General features: G+C 44.3%; 1 protein-coding gene across 1 annotated transcript in view; it reads left to right on the top strand.

Annotated features, from left to right (window-relative positions):
* The first annotated feature begins 2792 nt into the window (after positions 1–2792).
* LOC117396923 (nucleus accumbens-associated protein 2-like) overlaps positions 2793–22125 on the top strand; it is a 45801-nt gene continuing 26468 nt past the window's right edge. The window contains exon 1 of the mRNA XM_033995277.3: positions 2793–3118. The gene's annotated coding sequence lies outside the window, so the exon portion shown is untranslated. The remainder of the gene's footprint in view (positions 3119–22125) is intronic.

The raw sequence follows: 22125 nt of genomic DNA, 5'->3' as shown, positions 1-22125 counted from the left end.
CTGAACTGTGTGGGGTCATGTGACTTTTGGGTTTACGGATGATAAAGCCCTAACTCATTAAGTTAGCGGCTTCATGCTTGGAAGACAGCTATATTCTGTGAGTCATCAAGTTTGATCATGGATCTCATGAAAGAAAAATGAACCCTTTTGTGCCAATTGTTTTTTAAAGCTGTAGTCGCCGGTATCAAGGCCTTATATCTCAGAAACTATTTGAGATATCACTTCATATTTGTACATTAACCCAGCAAGTTAAATGTGTGGATAACCATACAGTGAACCCTGACCTAATGTTATATTGAGGCCATGTGACTTTTTAGATTTGAGTTATTGTCTTGATTTCCATTACACGAGAGTAGATGTTAAACTTCATGCTGATTTGACCTCAGCTCTCGCAAAGATAAGCACCAACCAAGACGTAGCTTTACAGTAAAGTAATGTGATCCATCTGTGTCTCCATCCATTTGTGTTTCCTTCCATATGATGATGTAGATATCCTTCTGTCTGTCTGGTGTTAATGGCTGAAGTGTAATGCTGGCTCTAGGGATCAGCTTATTTTGCCTCCCTAGCGCGTCAGCACACACAACGGCTGCAATGCTGGCTCCGGGGATCAACCACAGTGCAGTCTCCCCAGCGCATCAGCATGACAACTGTCTGGATTGAGCTAAGTAGGGTACATCTCTGGGGTCTTCAAGTGGGCACCTTCCATCCTCAGTGTTTCGTCGACTAGCCCACGACACCTCAAGAGGGCTTGACGGTGATTCTGACGTCCCAGCATCACCCCCCTCCGTCCCCCACTCATCTCAGCCCAGCTTACTTACCCGTACATCAGCGTTTCTTTCTTTCTATTGTGCTTGAGATCCCCAGACAGAATCTTTCCGTCTCAACCACAGCCAGTTGCTACTCCTCTCTGCTGCTTCAGATAAGTTCTTCACTGTGCGACACAACTCTTGGCCACTGAATCCGACGTCTCTGAGAAACCAGGTTGTAGAATGTGCCACAAATCCTCAACAACCCACTTCCACTGGGTAAACCCGGACTCTCCATCCTCGCTGTTCCACTTCAGTGGCTAGTTGAGCATACCGCAGTTTCTTCCTCTTATACGCCTCATCTACAGCATCCTCCCATGGCACTGTTAACTCTACCAGGTGAACAAGGCGTGCTGATCCAGACCACAAGACAGTATCTGGTCGAAAGTTAGTGGTGGCAATCTCAGGTGGAAAAATAAGCCGTTGACCAACATCTGCCAGCATTTTCCAGTCTCTAGCAGCTTCCAGTTGTCCTGGGCAAGGATTGGTTTTAACCTTTTCTTGGCAGTTGCTCTCCTGGGCGGAGGAATGTTGTCTTTTGTGTGTAATGTTTTGATGGAACTGATGGCAACTTATTGGTCATGTTTCGCTTGACCGCTTAATGTTTGCTACATAGCTGTACCAATGTTGTCCAGTAACAAATAACCCTTTCACTGCCACACCCTCTGACCTTTTTAATAACAGACAATCACTTTAACAGTGTCTTTACAGTTGGTACACTTCTGTATTCTATTATTAAAAAGATCATCCATTACAAGATGTCCCCAGAAGAAATTCAACATTGTATTAACCTTTGAATATATCAATGATAAAGATGTTTTTCACATGTGCATTTTACTTCATGTTTGCACACTATTCAGTCTGACATTACATTGCCCTTAGATTGTCCCCTTTTCTCTAAACGTTTATCATATACTGAAGGGTTTACTTAATAACCTATACCCTTCCAGGGTAAACCTCAGCTGGATTGTTTACAGCATATTACAGCACTGGTGAAACCACCCTGGATTGCATCAACCACATATCAATTACATTTAAAAACAATTATGTCAGGAACCTGCATCCTCGCCACAGCTGTAAATTCAAACCCAAGGTGAAGACCATGGCATATACCAATAGTATGTAGAGCATAGCACAGAAAAAGAACTACCAAGCTTCATGACAATTTGAGCAGTGATTATCCAGATAGATGCAAAAATGGAAGTGTCACAATCCCAAGAATCTGATACTCTCTTAGATGATATTATGTTAATACCAAGTTTCATGACCATTGGATAAGAAGTTTTCCAGATATATGGAGAAGTATGTGAAGTGTGATGAACACCCGCCTGCCTTCACAGGAAATCATCCCCCAGCACAGGGGATTATAAGTGCTTGATGAACTGTTCCCCATTGCGTTACAATACTTATCAATGTCAGATTGCAGCACATCTTTCTACCATTTCAAGGTTTTCAGTTAGTTTGAACCCTGATACCTCATATTTAGGGCTTGAACTTTTGGGGTTTTATTTTCCAAATCATTACCTCCCTTTAAATTTTAATTAGCATTTGATAAGCTGTCTCTGCATTCTAATAAAGAGAAAACTATTCATTAAAAACTGGGTTTAAGATTTAGTTTTTCTTTGCTACAAATCAAGGATGGACTTGCTATCAGTGTACACTCCGTACTGGGTATTTTTGCTGAAAAGAAAATATATCAGGACAATTAACTCTGTTAAATGAGTTAAATAACAAAAGCACAAAGATAAACTAGGCGACTGCAAGAATGAAATGCAATTAGGATAGCGAAGAGCAATTAATGTAATTTGTCACGTCTGTTTTAAATAAAAACAGAAACAGAATCAAGATCATTCAAGATATGAAGGTAAAAACAATTGGCTTTGTTTTGTAATTAACAGCTTTTTCTGAGTTTAATTAGGAAACAGAATCGGCTCAAAAAAGTTTAAAGGGACGTCGTGTGATCAAAAATAAACCCCCAAAACTTCAAACCCAACCCATATTATATGTCAACAACGATCCATATATGAAATGATCTGTCTCACTGTCAGTCTGCACTGGCGCTACATTGAAAAGTAGAGTCTGTTCCTTTAAATGCCAGGACCGTATGATGTCAGGGGGAGTGCAGTTCAAATGCAGTCCATGTGAGTTGCTCTCACTTCCTGCACAGGGAGAGACAGGCGGAGAGAGAGCGACGCAAGACAGAGGGGCCTGGGTACTGGAGTGTAGAGACCCTGCAAACTTTGCTTTTTAAGAAAATACTGCACCGCTGACATATCCCAAATCGTTTGCTTTATACAGAAGGAACCCTGCGGGTAAGACGCATGTTCAGTTTTATTTAGTTTCTAATGTCGATGACGTGCAGAACTAGGCTTTTTGTTTCTTTTACATACATCTCTATAATAAATTAATAATATTACAATAATAATTATAATAATAATGAATTATATTGAAATTATGCTAAACTATTTGTGTCACTGAGGATTATTAAAATTGAAAATTAATCAAAGTGTTATTTTTTGTTGGTTGTAAACATTTATCTTCGTCATCTTCTAGACAGTGACATTGGTTTGATTTAAATAACTTTATTTGCGACAATTAAAAAAAAAAATAAAAAAAAAAATAAAAGCGCTAATGACGAATCTTGTTGGTGGGGGTAATCGTTATCTGCTTGTTCCAGTTGTGCACAAATGCTATACAAATTAGTACTATCCCTTTATGACTCCCCGCCTCCTTTTCAAGTTGTTGTTGGGCAGATTAAAAATATGAAAGGGTGAAACAGATTTTTTGAATGTCAGACCTTCTTAACAGAGTATAAGAATGTGCTATGACCAGATCAAGTTTTTCTCCCACTTACCGTCCTGCGCCGTCTTGAGTGGTGGAGAGAAGAGTCAGATTATTAATATTACCAGTAGGGGCTGGTCTCTGATTGGGTCTGACCAGATATTGAGAAATGACTGATGATGGCCTGCACATCCTAGTAAAAACACTCTTTGAATAAATATGGTTGCAGTATATGTTTTCAGCTAAGATCAGCATAATTAAAACAAATAAATATAACTAAGAAATCTACATTTTTGGTATCCTTTTTGAAGTAATGCAATGACCTTTTTCTACAGCATGAATGTAAGCTAAGGGCTGCATTTTAATTGATTTGTGTGGATAATATAATAAAGCATTCAGCATAGCTCCCAGCCTCTGCAATCTCTGTCCTATGGCCCAATGGTAATTTAAATTCCTGATTGTACAGTCTTGTGAAGGGTGTGGGCTGGGATTTAATTAAATGTCCAGCCCCTGCTTGTAAATTGACATTTAAAAAAAGAAAACTTCCATTCATCCGGAAGTCCAGGTGGCCTTTATGACAGGAGGGGGGGGGGGGGGGGGTGTATGTGACCTGTTGATTCTCATATAATAGACCTAATTCTGAGATCTTAGCTTCATACTCATTACACAACTATCCTATGAATAGTGGTGGATTGTAATACCACAGTCTTTAACTCTGTATTAATTCTTATATTAAAAATTACAGTGGATTAAGGTCATCATAAAATCAGGTTATAAATTTGTGCTGAAGTATTAAGTTCCACCACTGTTTAGACCATTAAAATCAACCCCATCGTCTACTGTTGGTAAACAGCATGATTCTTTCAGTCAAGTCCGTTCCTGGTGTTCATTAAAGACTACCTACCAAACACCCTTCTCTGTGATATGAAACATCCCCTCCTACCAAAACAGGTTAAAAGTTATTAGAACAATATTGCATTCCTGACCAATGCTTTCTGTTATGACGATGATGATGATGGTGATGAATAATAATAATAATAATAACAATAATAATAATAATACAGCACAATTCCGTGGGGGGTGGGACAAGCATGGCACAAGGGCATGGTACTATTCTGCATAGCATTTTGAGCTTGAGTCTGTTCAGATCTGAGCTTTACACAAGCCAAGGAATTCACAGGTTCAGGTGTTTCTGATAAGTAATGGAAGTCAGTAGTTTGTTAGAGAAAGGTCCCACAGATTGGTCCACTAGAGGTCTATGAACCACAGTGTTGGAGAGCTGTCACTGTGGAAGGCTGCACATTGGATGACTTCCACAGTGGGGGAATATTAATAATATTCAAATAGTCATCTTACTATAGTTTTACAATTGAAGACTTTAAACAATTGTAAAACTATTGAATCTTCCTGCAAGCCAACATATTGTGATTATTAAAACACAGAGTGGTGAGGATATGGAATGGGTTACCCAAAAGTGTTGATTCAAATTACAATAAAAAAAAAAGTTGACACTGCGTGACTTTAAACAGGGCTGGGGGTCTGCCTTTGGTAAACTGGATATTGATGCAATTCAGATCCAAAGCATAGCACTTTTAGAAAAGGATTCTCTGACTCTATCTGTTGCACGGGGCCCCTTTATGTTTCTGGTATGTAAAAAAAAAAGAAAAAGAAACATGTGACTTTGTTGAGAAATAGATTTTTCCAATTCCAACTTTAATAATTAATTTCCCATGCTTTAATTTCACTAAACACATTATTATATGTCAGAATTTGTGTAGGGCTTGCTCAATTGTATTCAGTTTGACATTTTCTTTGAAGCCAGTTTCTGCCGTGATGACTTGTGGTGACAGCATCAAAATAATTTCTAAATACTCAAAATGCATTGGGCTAGTTACATCTTTACAGTCTTTTATATTGGAAAACTAGACACAGTGTTAAATCCTGGATTAGCACAGAAACCCGTACTGGAAATTCAGTGGAGACAGACTTGGGAGGAGTGAATACCTGGAATGGGTTATTTCTGCTAAGGAAGGGGACAGTTTACACATACAATACGAGTGCATTTAAGTAAACATTTTGTTTAGAATTATAAGTTTCAATGACCACCACAATATCACTGACGATTTCCCAATTTCTTGGCTGTGTATGTGCTTATGCTGCGTCTGTATTACAAAAATATCTGTTAACTAATCAACACATTTTGTACAATAGCTGTTATTTTGTTCAACTAGCATAATCAATTGCATGCACACATTGGTGTGTTTGCCATGCAGTGTTCATTTGTGTGTGTGTTTCCAATGGTGTTTTGTATTGTTTTTAAAATAGCATGTAGTACATTGAAAGACCATCTCATGAATGTAGTAGCACATCATTTTTTCAAAAGTAGTATAATAACTGAAGTGTAGTATCAAAGCCCAACAAGTAGTAAGTATGCTGTTCATCTCTTGCTCACCCATTATAAAGCAGAACTGGAGATTATTAGAGAATTTTACAGCTCTGCGGAATCACCCAGGATTGCATCACCTATCCTTGGTTATCCAGAGATTACCTCCAAACAGGGGTTTGAACAATTCAGGGAGCTTCACCAGTGCAGTTAAATGCTCAGAAAATGGTATGGCTTATCCCAGTGGGGTACAGGGATAACAAATTAACCATAAATTTGTTCTAAAATACAATCCGATTTCTTCAACAAAGACAGGGCTTGTTTAAGTGTTACAGAACCCCCTGCAATGCTAACAAGAAACATGTTCCATTACTTTTGCTGTATTCCATGTCGTCCATAACAGACGCTCTCATTGAAGTGAGCGGTGTGTTGAGGGAACAGAAAGCCAGCACTGCTGCAGGGGAGCTGACCTGGATACACTGATCTCTAGACATGTTCTTTCTGTCCTGGCCAACGCTCCTAAGTAAATATTGAGAAATGCATTGCTGAGCTGATTTATGACCCGTGAGTGTGTGTGATAAAATGTAAAAAGAGTCTGCAGTGTGTTTAAAAATATATCTCTGCGATACGACCAACATGGAACATGGCAAAGGTAACGTAATGCGTTTCTTGGCAGGGTGTTCGGTAACACTAAGTCTGAATCTTCAGCTCTTTGTCACATTTATGCAAAAGAAATTTTAAAATAAAATGAATGAAAGCATCCCTAGGCGTGCAGATATTGGACCATATTTGAACACCCTGTTGTGTGTTTGTGTGTGTCATGGTTTCTAACTGCAAAGTTGCCTTTCTCATAATCGCTAACTGATTACCAACTGCAATCATTTCCAAGTCATAATTGTGAAATAACAATCTCCACAGTGCTAGAAGATTCCAAAGCCGTACTTCATTTCCAGCGCTCTGCTCTTGCTATCTCAATCCTCATATCTAACCATTAAGCCACACTACCGCTTTCTGTAAACTGCTGTTTCCCAGTGTTGTTTAAACTCTCTCACCAAGCCAGATCCCTCACACAAACAGGAGAGCTGGTTGTCAATTTGCTTAGCGCTAGGCAGGCATGCTTTGCATAACAAATTGATCTGCAAGACAGACAATTTTCATCTGACTAATTTGAGGGTCATACTGAACACTTTAAAATGTCTAGGGCTAAACAATACCAGCCAGTGTTTCTTTGAAGATTTCAAAGTTTGACCTGTTGTCCAGTTGGTTTCCAGTTTCTGATTGTGTGTGTCCCTCGCTTCACCCTCAGTGCAGTATGTGTGTGGATGGCTAGCTGTTTGGTACAGTACGACCCTCGCTTCACTCTGAGTACAGTATGTGTGTGGATGGCTAGCTGTTTGGTACAGTACCATGGGAACTATATTTAGAGGAATGGCGGAGGTCTGCACTGATAGAGCGACCTGTGATTGGTCTGTACTCTGCTGTATTCCACATGACCTGTGGGTTGACTAATATGTTCCTGTCTGTTCTTCATGAAGACTGACATGTGACTAAATACAGTGCCTTCATTCCTGAGCTATGCCTTGCGGTGATTTCTTCATTTCTTGTGCAAGTGCAAGGTACTTGAAGTTTTGGACTCGCTGCCAGGAAGCCTTTTCTGCTCAAACAAGGGCTTCCTTTTAAGAAAGGAGTTGATGAATGGCACTGCTTTCATGTCAGCGTGCAGAGCTGAGCCAAGAGGAGGGAGGGGGTGGGGGGTTACAGTAGTGTTAGGAAAGGCTGACTGTGTGCTTCTCATGTTAATGTTCCGAAACACTGTGAAAACACAATGCAGTAACACAAAAACAGCGTTTCTGTGTTTGCAGTTGTGATTTATTATAAAAACTGAATGCTGGATTGTCAGTAGCTATGCCCTTCGGAGCCTAACTGCCCAGTTGCCTATGTCATAATACCTAATTGATTGCCAACTGTTTCTAGTTCCGTGAAATTCATAACGGAGAAATAGACAGCTGTTTAATTTGTACTTGCAGGAAGAGGGACGTTTTTTAATCGCATGAAGAACTTGATTGTGTGCATAAAGGCACAGCACACAAGGCACACAAGTTCATTCCCCAATGGGGGACACTGCTGCTGTACCCTTGAGCAAGGTACTTTACCTAGATTGCTCCTGTAAAAACCCAACTGTATAAATGGGCAATTGTATGTAAAAATAATGTGATATCTTGTAACAATTGTAAGTCGCCCTGGATAAGGGCATCTGCTAAGAAATAAATAATAATAATAATAATAACAAGGCATTTTGCTGTCTGTATTGCTGCCATTGCTTTCATATGGTGTTGGACAGATCAGCTCAGGACAATACCGCTAGTCCCGTGGTGAAGCTGAGCGGTACCGCTCAACCTGAACCCAGAGCAATTTTTTTCTGCTGACAACACATGCTTGTCATGAAAAATCATAAATTAAACTGTTGTCTACGGAGGTGTCCAAGCATCCTGAAGTGTTTGATCCCTCCCATATTTCATACAAGGACAGGCAAGTCAATATTTTATACATCGCCCCTGATAAGCTTCCTTCCTGCCTTTTTTTTATTATTTCTGTACTACTATTTTTATTAAATAACTGGCTATAAAAGGATATATTTTCTAACACTAGTAGTAGGCTACTTGCTGGTTAAGTGCTGTTAGGGGCCGTCCAAAAATTCTTGACACTTTCTTGAAATATTCACATGCCTTCCTGCAAAAGTACTGCAGCCAGTTCATGATATTTTACTTTTGGTTAAAGTATCCTCTTCTGTTAGCACGCATGAGCGTAGAAGGCAGTGAAGTGGCAACAAGCTCCAGTGTATATGTTTGAAACTTGGCACAGTTGATGCCATAGGGCCTAATTTCTTAGGCCTCAAGTTCCTTTCTGCTATGTTTTTATCAATGACAATGTATATCATGGGCAGTACTTTGAATGACAAATAGTGCAGAAAAAACAGCACCACTGAAAATTAATTACAACTCCTTGTTCAATGGTGGACATTTTATTTTTACTTGTTACTGTATTCCCCCAGTTTACAACTGTAAACAAATACAGCTAGAGATTGGAAAATCCTGTCACGCAAGCTTAACATAATTCTGGCAATTTTATTTGTAGTTGGTAAAATATATAGAACTAACTAGGCCTACAAGAATAAAATCGTGTTTGACACAAATATGTATTTTTCAATATACAGTGGCTCTCAAAAGTATTCACCCCCCTTGGACTTTTCCACATTTTATTGTGTTACAACATGGAATCAAAATTGATTTAATTAGGGGTTTTTGCCACTGATCAACACAAAAAAGTTCATAATGTCAAAGTGAAAAATAAAATCTATAAATTGTTCTAAATGAATTACAAATACAAAACAGAAAATAATTGATTGCATAAGTATTCACCCCCTTGAGTCAATATTTGGTAGAGGCACCTTTGGCAGCAATTACAGCCATGAGTCTATTTGGATAAGTCTCTACCAACTTTGCACATCTGGACACTGCAATTTTTGCCCATTCTTCTTTGCAAAATTGCTCAAGCTCCATCAAGTTGGATGGGGACCTTTGGTGAACAGCAATTTTCAACTCTTTCCACATATTCTCAATTGGATTGAGGTCCGGGCTTTGACTGGGCCACTCCAGGACATTGACCTTTTTGTTTTTAAGCCACTCCAGTGTGGCTTTGGCTGTATGTTTGGGGTCATTGTCCTGCTGGAAGATGAATCTTCTCCCAAATCCCAGTTCTCTTGCAGACTTCAGCAGGTTTTCCTCCAGGATTTGTCTGTACTTTGCTGCATCCATTTTGCCCTCTATCTTCACGAGCTTTCCAGGCCCTGATGCAGAGAAGCATCCCCATAGCATGATGCTGCCACCACCATGCTTCACGGTAGGGATGGTGTTCTCAGGATGATGTGCGGTGTTAGGCTTGCGCCAAACATAGCTCTTAGTGTTGAGGCCATAAAGCTCTATTTTGGTCTCATCAGACCATAGAATCTTCTTCCACATGGTCTCGGAGTCTCCCACATGCCTTCTGGCAAGCTCTAGCCGAGATTTGATGTGAGTTTTTTAAACAAATGCTTTCTTTTTGCCACTCTCCCATAAAAGGCCAGTTTTGTGAAGCACCCGGGCTATTGTTGCCATATGCACAGTGTCTCCCAGCTCAGCCGTGGAAGACTGTAACTCCTTTAGAGTTGCCATAGGCCTCTTGGTGGCCTCCCTGACTAGTGCCCTTCTCGCCCGGATACTCAGTTTTTGAGGACTGCCTGTTCTAGACAGATTCACAGTTGTGCCATATTCTCTCCATTTCTTAATAATGGACTTTACTGTGCTCCGGGGGATATTCAGTGCCTTGGAAATGTTCTTATATCCTACCCCTGATTGGTGCTTTTGAAGAACCTTATTCCGGATTTGCTTTGAACGTTCCTTCGTCTTCATGATGTAGTTTTTGTTAGGAAATGTACTAACCAACTGTGGGACCTCCCAGAGACAGGTGTATTTAACCTGAAATCATGCAAAACACCTTAATTGCACACAGGTGGACTCCATTCAACTAATGTGACTTCTAAAGACAATTGGTTGCACCAGAGCTTATTTAGGTGTGTCATAGCAAAGGGGGTGAATACTTATGCAATCAATTATTTTCTCTTTTTATATTTGTAATTTTAATTTAGAACAATTTATAGATTTTATTTTTCACTTTGACATTATGGACTTTTTTGTGTTGATCAGTGGCAAAAACTCCTAATTAAATCCATTTTGATTCCATGTTGTAACACAATAAAATGTGGAAAAGTCCAAGGGGGGTGAATACTTTTGAGAGCCACTGTAAATATTATACACACTTAGGGTTTGAGAAACTTGGCCCCCATGAAATATAATTTACCTTAAAATGATTTGAGCTGCCTCTCTCGGTAGATTAAATTCTTTGAAAAATAATACGAGTAGTACCTGCTTTCCGCTCGCGGACAGTGGTCAATATAGGAATGAAAATGAATGTGTTTTTTTTGTTTTTTAGAAACACAGTAAAATAACAATAGTTTTATGGGTTATGAAATCCGTGAGACAATTCAGTTACAGATTATGATCCTTGTTCAATTTGATGAAACTATACTATAGTGTACATGAGTATTTTCAGGTCTTATGGCTGTAAATCATGGTACCTGGCTTCCCCAGGATGCTGTAATGGGTTTTTTACACCCTTGACTGGAGGTACTACCTGTTACTGGTTCAGGGGTGTTTTAATTTTTGAAAAAAACTTCTTGTCCAAGGGAGAAAATGCTAGAAAAATCTTCTTGCCCCCCTTGCACAAAACACACACAAAAAAGTAGAATATAACTTGTAGGATTTATTTATTTATTTTTTACAGTGACCACAATCCATCAATTTGTGATTGACAGGGGCGGATTAGCCTTGTAGCTTGACTGGTTCACTAAATTCTTCAAGATATGCAAAAGGTTCCCAGTGACTCCACCTCACCTCAACAAATGTATAACATACCTCAAGGAAATGTTCCTTTCAGTGCGGTTTGGAACACATTTGCTGGTAAATGTAAGTAACATACTAAGAGTACAACTATAATGAGCAATACTTGGGTTATTCAAATCTAAAAATAGCTTCTGCCTGTTTTTTTCCACTCTTTCTGTATAAGCTGAATTCAACTCCAGATGTACAGGTGTTTTGGTTAGTTGCATCACAGATGCAAAATCATTGGCAACTATTACTGCTGCTTTTGTGGAATTTGTATTTCTTTGTTTTGTAAATGTTAAACCGAAGGTTTTTAAAGGACTTGTGTATAGCCTGTCACGTTTCTCTGCATTTTTGTTTTACCAGAATGCCACAATATTTGCAGTAGGCTTCATCAAATTCTGCAAACAAAACATATTTTATTTATTTTGTTTTATTTCTATTATATACTTTTTTTTTTAACCATGTACATTTTACAGCTTTTTGTCCCATGATGTCTAACTGGAACACTGCTGCAGCATGATAATCCCGGTTTCATACCCTCATGGCTTCATCTTTTTCTATATATATAAAAACATTTTTATAGCATTTAAATCTTAAAAATGTAAATGTGGTAAATGGCAAACTAGGTTAGCAACACTAAACTTGAAAGAAAGTTTGTCTTGATGCTTCTAAACAGTAAACCATGTATTTATTTATTTATTTTTTTTGTTTGTTTTTTGTTTTTAAACATCCCAACAAGAACACACTTGGCCACAAAGTAATTGTATTAATCACACAACACAATGTTTTCTAATCCGCTAATACCTAGGACTGCTGTTTTTTCTTTGTTTTGTAACTTTACTGCATTTAAATGGCAGGTTAATGTATTTTTTGTAACTTTACTGCATTTAAATGTCAGGTTCATGTATTGAGAGGAACGGTAGTTATCAGTGAAGTGCGAGAACTGCCAGACTCTGTACAGCGAGGAGAGTTGACGTGTTTTCAGGGTATTGGTGCAGCAAAAGTAACTCACCCAAAAGCACCATTTCACTTTTAATTTGTAGTTCCCAACACTTAGGTGAAATGTAGAAAAAAAAGTCAATACCTGTGTAACAGGGGAGATCTGTGCTGACTCTTCTGGCGTGTTCATAGTGCTGCAGGGAGAGGGCAGCAGCTCGTCAATATCTGCCTGTCAGTCATGGCAGTGACACGGAGAGGGGAAAGAGTGGGTGTGCGGACTTTCCTTCTCTCTGAGTGGCTGGGAGGCGGGTCTTGGGGGGGATTGCTGACCCTATAAGTTTCATTCTGCTGTTCCCTCAGGTCTGCCCACGGAGACGTAAGCCGGCGTGCGGAAGCGCTGGAGAAAAATCAGCCCGGACGAAAAATCCCGGCGAGACAAACAAAACCAAAAGAAAGAAAGATTTAGCAGTAGCGGGGGAAAAGAAAACTCTTGGGCAGCCCCCGACAAAGTGGATAGCAGGCTGAGGGAGCCGCTAGAGTAGGACGGAGACCCGGGCCGTACGGATAGCGACGGTTGGGGAGAAGCTGCCGAGTGCAGCACTTTATCCCCCGGCTGAAATGTACGCAACCGGGCTCCTCTATTGTATTGGGTCTCCTGTCTGTGTTGTGCCTGCTGCAAATTATCCTGCGCCCATTTTCCAACAGACTCCAGACGTTTGCGCAGGTCCAACACATACCGGACGGCATTCGTCGAATTATCCTGCTGTTCCTCCCACATCTCTCTGACCAGATCGAGCACACCCCGGGGTCTTCGCCCATACAGCAGCTCGAATGGAGAAAACCCCGTGGAAGCCTGGGGTACCTCTCTGATCGCAAAGAGAAGGGGAGGAATCAGCTGGTCCCAGTAACGCACATCACTACTAATAAATCTGCGCAACATGTTCTTAAGGGTCTTATTAAAGCGCTCCACAAGCCCATCGGTCTGAGGATGAAACACCGATGTCCTAATGGTCTTAATCCCCAAAAGTTTACATGTCCCGCGGATTAGCCGGGACATAAAGTTAGTGCCTTGGTCGGTCAGTATCTCCTTGGGGATCCCCACCCGGGAGAAAACCTTCACGAGCTCGTCGGCAACAGACTTAGCGGACATAGATCGGAGGGGTATAGCCTCTGGATAACGCGTCGTGTAATCCAAAATGACTAATAGGTGTGTGTATCCCGCCGCACTCCTTTCCAATGGCCCGATTATGTCCATCCCAATACGCTCAAACGGAGCTTCCACTAGGGGCAATGGCACCAGTGGGGCTCGCGGGACGGCTCTAGGGCTAGCTTTCTGACACTCCCCACACCGTTCACAAAACCGTCTGACGTCACCATCCAGCCCCAGCCAATAGAACCGTGTCACCAGCCTCGCTTTGGTTTTGTCCCTTCCTAAGTGACCAGACAGGGGAATAGCGTGAGCAAGCTGCAGCAAATCCTCCTTAAAGGGCTGAGGGATGAGCAACTGATGACGCACCTCCCCCGTCTGGGGTAATTTGTCAACACGATACAGCAGGTCTCGATTAATCTCAAAGTGAGGGTACGTGGCGGCGCGTCTGGGCTCGACCACCCGACCATTAACCACCGCTGCCTGGTCAAAGAGCCTGCCCAGCACGTCGTCACGCCCTTGCTCGAGTCGGAAGTCACGGGAACGAGCTAAAAAATCAGCTCCCATGGCTTCCAGCTCGGGGTCGGGTCGGTCCGGAGCGGAGGCAGCCGAGCCGGACGCTTGTGCCGGCTCTGCAGCCTCCCCCCCCGACTCTTCACCAACCGCCCCCACCTGAAACCTCTCGGACTCCTTCCATCGCCAGCCCTCATTCTTAGCGGCCCGACGTTCCCGTTTAGTTTTTCGGGGTCTAAATCTCTGGCAAAACCAATTCGGGTCACAGAAGGGGAAGATCTCTCCAATTACTTCCTCCTTCTTGGCCAATAGGGTGGGCGGGGCTGTCAGAGCAGCTAACCAATCCTTAAACTGCCCACAGTCCCGCCCCAGAACTACTGGTACTGGCAATCGAGGACATAACCCTACATGCACCTGCGTCCCCTGCTGGCCAATCGTTATATTCACACTTATCTTAGGGTAGGAGCGTACATCCCCATGAATACATTTGATATGCACCTGTCCCAATAACCGTTTATGCCCCAGTGAGATTAGGCTATCCTGTATTAGGGACTGACCACACCCTGAATCCAGGAGCGCCTGGGTTTTTGTACCATCCACTGTCACAGGAATAACAAAACCCGTCTGCTGAAGTGACTGAGGTAATTGAACAGGCTTACCTGGTCGGCTGAGGTCACACTCCATCACGGGGCAATCCCGCGCGAGGTGTCCCACCTCCCGGCACGTCCAACACCGCAGTGGGCTAGTTTCTCGCCCTGGAGCCTCGGCAAGAGGTGGAAACACCGGAGCCATCAAAGGGGCTCGACGGTAAGGAAACCGTGCGAGACCCCGGTCCGACCCCGCAGCAGCCCGCGGGGAACCCCACGCTGCCCCGGTCCCCGGGCCGGGAGCTCGCACAGCCCCCCCCCGCCCAAAACCTTGTACACCCCTTCCCCCCCAGTCCCTTCGCCCTATCCGGGGCCGGTGGAGCCAATGATGCCGCAGTGCTTCTCCCCGGCAGCCTGGCTGGCGTTGGTTCGGCTGCCCGGTACTGCTCTGCCAGGGCGACCGCCTGATCCATGGTGGCGGGTGCCTGCCGCTGTACCCACAGCCGTGGTTCCGGAGCTAGACACTCCAGAAAGCGCTCCACCACAATCACCTCCACCAGCCTCGCTTTCGTGGTCGCATCTGGCCGCAACCACCCCATGGCATACTCATTTAAACGATGCGCTATGGTTCTAGGGTGCTCCTCGGGCGGGAAGCGCTCCTCCCGAAACCTCCTCCGATAGCCCTCCGGTGTGGCCCCCACGCGATTCAGGATGGTAGCTTTTAGCGTGGGGTAGTCCATCATCCGGTCGGGAGACAGCGTCCTCGCTGCCGCTTGCGCCTCCCCCGTTAACTGGGGCAAGAGGTAACTGGCCCATTGGGCCTGATCCCACCCGGCAGAGGTCGCCAGCGCCTCGAACACCTCCAGGTAGGCTTCGGGTCGATCCTCTGCCGTCATCTTGGTTGGTCTCATCAACCGGGGGTCAGGTCCCGCCGGTCTAGCCGGCCCTTGCACCGCTGCCGTCAGGGTCTGGCGCAGGAGATTCATCATCTCCGCAAACTGGGAAGCATCCATGCTGGTGTGCACTGCTTGCAGGGGGCAGTGCCAGTGAATCCCACTTCTGACACCACGTGTGGAAGGGTGGTGGGTAATTCACTGACACAGGAGACAGAAATGAGGCTGAAAACACCGCACAGGTGCCCAGTTTTATTAGAAACTTATTTTGGGTTCAGCCCGCAGAGGGCGCTGTTGTCGGTGGCCTGCCGTACCAACTATGGTAGCGACAGAGCCACCACTATACCGGAGCGGTACAGGGTACAGAAGTGAGAACAAAAAGAACACTAATCAAAAGGCAAAAGAAACAGAGAAAACAAAACACAGTAAACAAAACTACAAAATAAAAAGTGCTGCACTCGGCAGCTTCTCCCCAACCGTCGCTATCCGTACGGCCCGGGTCTCCGTCCTACTCTAGCGGCTCCCTCAGCCTGCTATCCACAGTGAGGATTGGCCGAGTCATCTGTGTAAGGTAGCGGCGGTATTGCAATCCTTGCGGGAGGCTGGGCTCACTGCTAACCCAAAGAAATGTGCCATTGGGAAGAGTGAGTCGGAGTATTTGGGGTATCGAGTAGGGGGTGGCCAGATCAGACCGCTGATTGCTAAGGTGAAAGCCTTGGCTGACTGGCCGGTCCCTACGACCAAAACCCAGGTGCGCTCTTTCTTGGGACTAGCGGGCTATTACAGGAAGTTCATTCCGGACTTCGCTACGCTCGCTGCTCCCTTGACAGACCTCACCCGGAAGGCTGCCCCAAATACGGTTCAGTGGACGGAGCCGTGCCAGAGGGCCTTTCTCGCCTTGAAGCGGAGATTGTGTAGTAAGCCAGTGCTATGCAGTCCGGATTTCGGTAAGAGGTTCACCCTGCAGACGGATGCGTCAGAGACAGGTCTCGGGGCAGTGTTGTCTCAGGAGGTGCGGGGAAGCGAGCACCCGGTCCTGTACATCAGCAGGAAGCTCCTTCCCCGCGAGAAGAACTATAGTACCATCGAGAAGGAGTGTCTCGCAGTAAAATGGGCAGTCGAGTCACTCCGGTACTACCTCCTGGGGCGACACTTCACCCTGGTTACAGATCATGCCCCCTTGGCATGGCTTCACCGGATGAAGGATAACAACGCCAGAATCACGCGATGGTACTTGGCCCTGCAGCCCTATGCCTTCAGGGTTGTCCACCGAGCAGGGAAACTGCATCAAAACGCAGATTTTTTCTCTCGGGAAGGCATGGGGTTGTAGGATTTTCGAATGGACCGGTGGTGCCATTCTAAGGGGGAGGATATGTAACAGGGGAGATCTGTGCTGACTCTTCTGGCGTGTTCATAGTGCTGCAGGGAGAGGGCAGCAGCTCGTCAATATCTGCCTGTCAGTCATGGCAGTGACACGGAGAGGGGAAAGAGTGGGTGTGCGGACTTTCCTTCTCTCTGAGTGGCTGGGAGGCGGGTCTTGGGGGGATTGCTGACCCTATAAGTTTCATTCTGCTGTTCCCTCAGGTCTGCCCACGGAGACGTAAGCCGGCGTGCGGAAGCGCTGGAGAAAAATCAGCCCGGACGAAAAATCCCGGCGAGACAAACAAAACCAAAAGAAAGAAAGATTTAGCAGTAGCGGGGGAAAAGAAAACTCTTGGGCAGCCCCCGACAAAGTGGATAGCAGGCTGAGGGAGCCGCTAGAGTAGGACGGAGACCCGGGCCGTACGGATAGCGACGGTTGGGGAGAAGCTGCCGAGTGCAGCACTTTTTATTTTGTAGTTTTGTTTACTGTGTTTTGTTTTCTCTGTTTCTTTTGCCTTTTGATTAGTGTTCTTTTTGTTCTCACTTCTGTACCCTGTACCGCTCCGGTATAGTGGTGGCTCTGTCGCTACCATAGTTGGTACGGCAGGCCACCGACAACAGCGCCCTCTGCGGGCTGAACCCAAAATAAGTTTCTAATAAAACTGGGCACCTGTGCGGTGTTTTCAGCCTCATTTCTGTCTCCTGTGTCAGTGAATTACCCACCACCCTTCCACAACCTGTCATACAGTAGAGAAATAAGTCACCAAAGTAAGGTACAAATGTCCTTCTCCTTTTTCTCCCAACGTACAGGGAGTTTTAATCCACGCATATGTATATTGCGGGACATCCGAGTTTAACTTGTTTTGTCAACATGGAAATATACTAGGGAATGCACTTATTGTGACGTCTATATCATTTATATTAAATTATTATTATTTTTTTTTTTGTTTGTTTTTTTAATTTAGTAATCAACAATTTTATTATTTGTTCCTAATTTGGCATATCCAGTTATTTTTAGGCTTACCGTTACCACCCCCACGCTGACTCGGGAGCCGCGAAGACGAGCACATGCTGTCCTCCGCGTGTGCCATCAGCCTACCGCTTTTTTTCACGCTAGTTAATGTGAATTTACTTCTGAAAATGTGAAAGAGTTGCGATCTTGGCCGGGAGCCCATAAAATGCACTGAATTGGTGTTTGTGCTTGTGTGGGTTAATGAGGGTTCAATAGTACACCTCATTCAGAGATTTCTACTGGTCAGGGTCAGTTCAACTCCAAGGTTCACTAGGTGCTCACAAGCAACTCTTGGCTTGACCGTGAAGACCAGTGTTTGTCAGCAGAGCATTTCTGGCCCATGTTTGGATATCAGAATAAGTTTGCCTTTCATTTTCTTTACCGCTTTTATATTGGCTTGCCACACAAATGTTAGCCTTGGGGCGAAATTCGGGGAGTGGTCGCTGGGCAGCTTAATTAACATCTATCATCATTAACCTCCTATGTAAACCACAGTCTCACACTCCTCTGTCTAGTGTTTTGCTTTCTGCCAAAGCTTAGACTTCCAAACAGATTCTGAAATCAGATCTTTTGTTAAAGGAATTGAATGGACAGAATCATCATGCCTAATCAGCAGCGCTTTATTCTTTCATATAATTTGGACGACTCCGACCAGGAATATCCAGTCTCTATCCCAGCATCCATTGCAGCTTCACTACAAAGATTGGCCCATCACCAAACTCTTAAAAGCTCTTTTCGGATTAATATTCCAGTTGACGGAGACACTCTCTTTAATCTCCTCTGCGAAGCAATGTCTGCTGAGCCCGTACTTCCTCCTCGACTGCAAGCACTTTCAACGTGCCGCCCCCCCCCCCCCCCCCCCCCCACGCTCTGATCCCCTACTACAGAGCCAACACAGTTCTCAGCAGCAATACAAGACCCGCTTTCGCAATTGCACCAAACCATTTACAAGGATTTGAAAGATCTCATCCAGCCCATTGCCAATTCCATCTCCATTATCAACACCAGATTGGACAATCTCAAAACTCACAGCACCCCTTCAGCAACAGCAGCCATATCTACCATGCCACCAATCTCCTATCCAGCAACAGCTTCCTCTTCCGGTACCTCAGTTCTAGTTCCCAGTATCGAAATTCCCGAGTACAAAGCTTCAGCAACGGCATCTGCTCTCATTCAGTCTCCACCATCAGGCGCCACGCCCTCTCTGCTAATATACGAAAGCAAAATATTGAAGGTAAGGACATTAACCTTGTATCTGTCCTTATTGCCACTTCAGAGTTCCTGGATCACCATGTAGTGGACCCTAAAATCACGTGACTCTCGCCTACTAAAAAATCTAACACTTGGAGAGTTTGTCCTAGCGTATTCAATTTTACGTGATGTTCTCTCTTCAGTCTTTCCTCATCGCAGCACAGAATTGGATCAGTATCTGTTTTACATAGCAGAGCTCTCTGTTCGCTATGGGGGGACCATGTTTTACGAATATCACAAGACTTTCTCAGCTAAAGCCTCCACAGTCCTATCAGCTGACAATCACATCGTGGACTGGTCTTCTCCAGATCCGGATCCCTTCAGCGGCCCGAGAGCCAACGCCTAGAGAGTCTGCGCATCTACAGCTCACTCTACCTACCTCTGTCCAAAAGCAGCATCAACATCATTCAGACCAGGCTCACGATCCTCCCCACCACACTTCAGTTCCAAATCCCATCCACGCATCATTTCCACCAAATCGATCCTCAATTTGTGATAAACATGGTCGCAATATCAAGTTCGCTGGTTCCAAGCAGGTTTGCAATATCTTCTCAGTTTGCTATCATCCATCATGCAAATTATTACATATCTGCAGCTTCTGTGGCGACGCCCACTCCGTCTATCTGTCCAGTATGTTCCATATTGCATTCAAAGATGCTCATAGTTTCCACTCCAATCAAAATTCTTCTCACAAGTGCTTCAACTTCACCCAGACAAAGCATTCACCACATATCTCATCAATGGACTCTCGCATGGATTCGCCACATGACTTTCTGAAATCCTCTCATCATCATTTACCTGTAAAAATCTGCACTCGGATAGAACCTAACAGTCAGTTCTCTCATAGAAAACAGAAATCGAAGGTTTTCTGGGCGGTCAATTTCCAGCCCCTCTATTTCTCACTTTTCGCATCAACCCTATAGGCATCACCACCCACAAGTCAAGGTTCATGGCTATTCAAAGCAGACATATCGGACACATTGTGGGCAGCAGTGTGGAGTGGTGGTTAGGGGTCTGGACTCTTTGCCGGAGGGTCGTGGGTTCAATCCCAGGTGGGGGGACACTGCTGCTGTACCCTTGAGCAAAGGTACTTTACCTAGATTGCTCCAGTAAAAAGCCAACTGTACAAATGGGTAATTGTATGTAAAAAATAATCTGATATCTTTTAACAATTCTAAGTCGCCCTGGATAAGGGCGTCTGCTAAGAAATAAATAATAATAATAATAATAATTCAAGTTCATGCCCATTCACCCCAAATTATTCCACTTGTTTGGAATTAGCTGGAACAGTAAATACTATTTTGCCACCCAGCTCAATTTCGGCTACGATCGCAGCAAAAATATTCGACACTCTATAAGAAGCTCTCTGTTGGATCCTCCCTCAATTCTTGCCACGTCCCCTTTCTGCTCCATTTAATGGATGATTTCCTTATTTCCCCAGCATCTCATTCTCCAGCACAAGCAATCAGCCATTTAAAAAACCTGTTCGCCTCCCTCGGTGTCCCGCTCTCCGAAGACAAAAACATCGGTCCCATCCATTCTCTGGAATTCCTGGGCATAGCGCTCGAAGCACAACAAAGTTTGAAGCCAGCCTTCCACCCCCCAAACTACGCAGCTGTCTTCTTCCATTAAGAAACGATACCTCCTATCTGCTCTGCCATTTCAACTAAGCCTTACGCATCATCCCCCAGGGCAGGACTTTCATCTCTCGTCTCCTCGCACTCTCTACCACAGCCAAGACTTTAAATTCCCACATCAACATATGATCTGACGCTCAGACATAAAAATGTGGACTACGTTACTCTCTCACTGGAACGGTCTCTCCCTGTTTTCCGACTACTTCATCTCAGCATCCCACGTTTCTCTCTCTCTCTCTCTCTCTCCAGATGCTTGTCTAATAGGATTCGGCAGCTTTCTAGCCTCCCAGTGGTTTGCCAGCAAATGGCTCCCTGAAATTCAGAATCTATCCCCTCATCTCAAATCTACAGCTCTTCTTGAAATATATCCTATCGTTGCAGCCGTCCATCTCTGGGGGCACCAGTGGTCAAGAAAGTCAATTCTATTCTGTTCCGATAATCGCCAGCATTCAATATTCATATAGTTTAAATTCAGTCCCCTCCCCAACTCTCCTTTCAATACCCTCAGTCCACCTAACACTTCCTTCCATCGGACCCGCTATTTATCAATGCATCTCGCTCAATCATAACCCGCCACTGGTTCGCTTCCCACCTCGCCACTCTTGTCCTCAGAACCAGCCTTTCCCCCCCAGTGCTATACCCCCCATTTATTCCGGATCAGAGCAGCAACCTCCGCAGCCAAAGCAAATATTAATATCCACGTGATCAAAAACATGGGAAGCTGGTCCTCCTCAGCAGTCAATTCTTACATCCGATCATCCCCTACAGACATAACAGCAGCTCACAAAGACTGGCTAGCATGCCTGGAGAGGGGGCTACCTGTACACTTGGGCCAACAGAGGTTTTCCCTTCTAGAAGGGTTTTTTTTCCTCTACACTGAGTGGTAGGTAATCACATAATGACTACCACTAACACTAATCCTTCCAGTTTGTCTTGTATGTCCTTTTTTTCCCATCTTTTCTCAATGTGGGTCTCTGCGGGGAGCCAGGGGTCCATCCTTTGAGGGGGTAAGTGCAGATTCAATCCCCCGACCTCCGGTTGCTAAGGTTGCTACGATACCTCATCCTCGCTCTAGGGGTGTTCTCATCGAGTGAGTCAAAGGGGACTCCCAGCCACACTATTCTTTCGCAGCTCTTGCGCTTTTCTTCCTCACCATGTGAGGCGCAGTCCTTCCTTCGCTAGGGACCTGGCCCACTTTACGCTCTGTGCCCAGTCCCAGACTAACCCATCTTTCTGCTGCAGATTCCTTGCGGGAGCTTTTTTCTGGCTTTGGAGGACCGAGCCACACCTCATGCGAGGGCAGCACCAGACCAGTCAAGGAATCCTTTTCTACT

The sequence above is a fragment of the Acipenser ruthenus genome, chromosome 31, assembly GCF_902713425.1.
Source record: "Acipenser ruthenus chromosome 31, fAciRut3.2 maternal haplotype, whole genome shotgun sequence".
Taxonomy (NCBI): domain Eukaryota; kingdom Metazoa; phylum Chordata; class Actinopteri; order Acipenseriformes; family Acipenseridae; genus Acipenser; species Acipenser ruthenus.
This window is presented reverse-complemented; position numbering and strand designations above follow the sequence as displayed.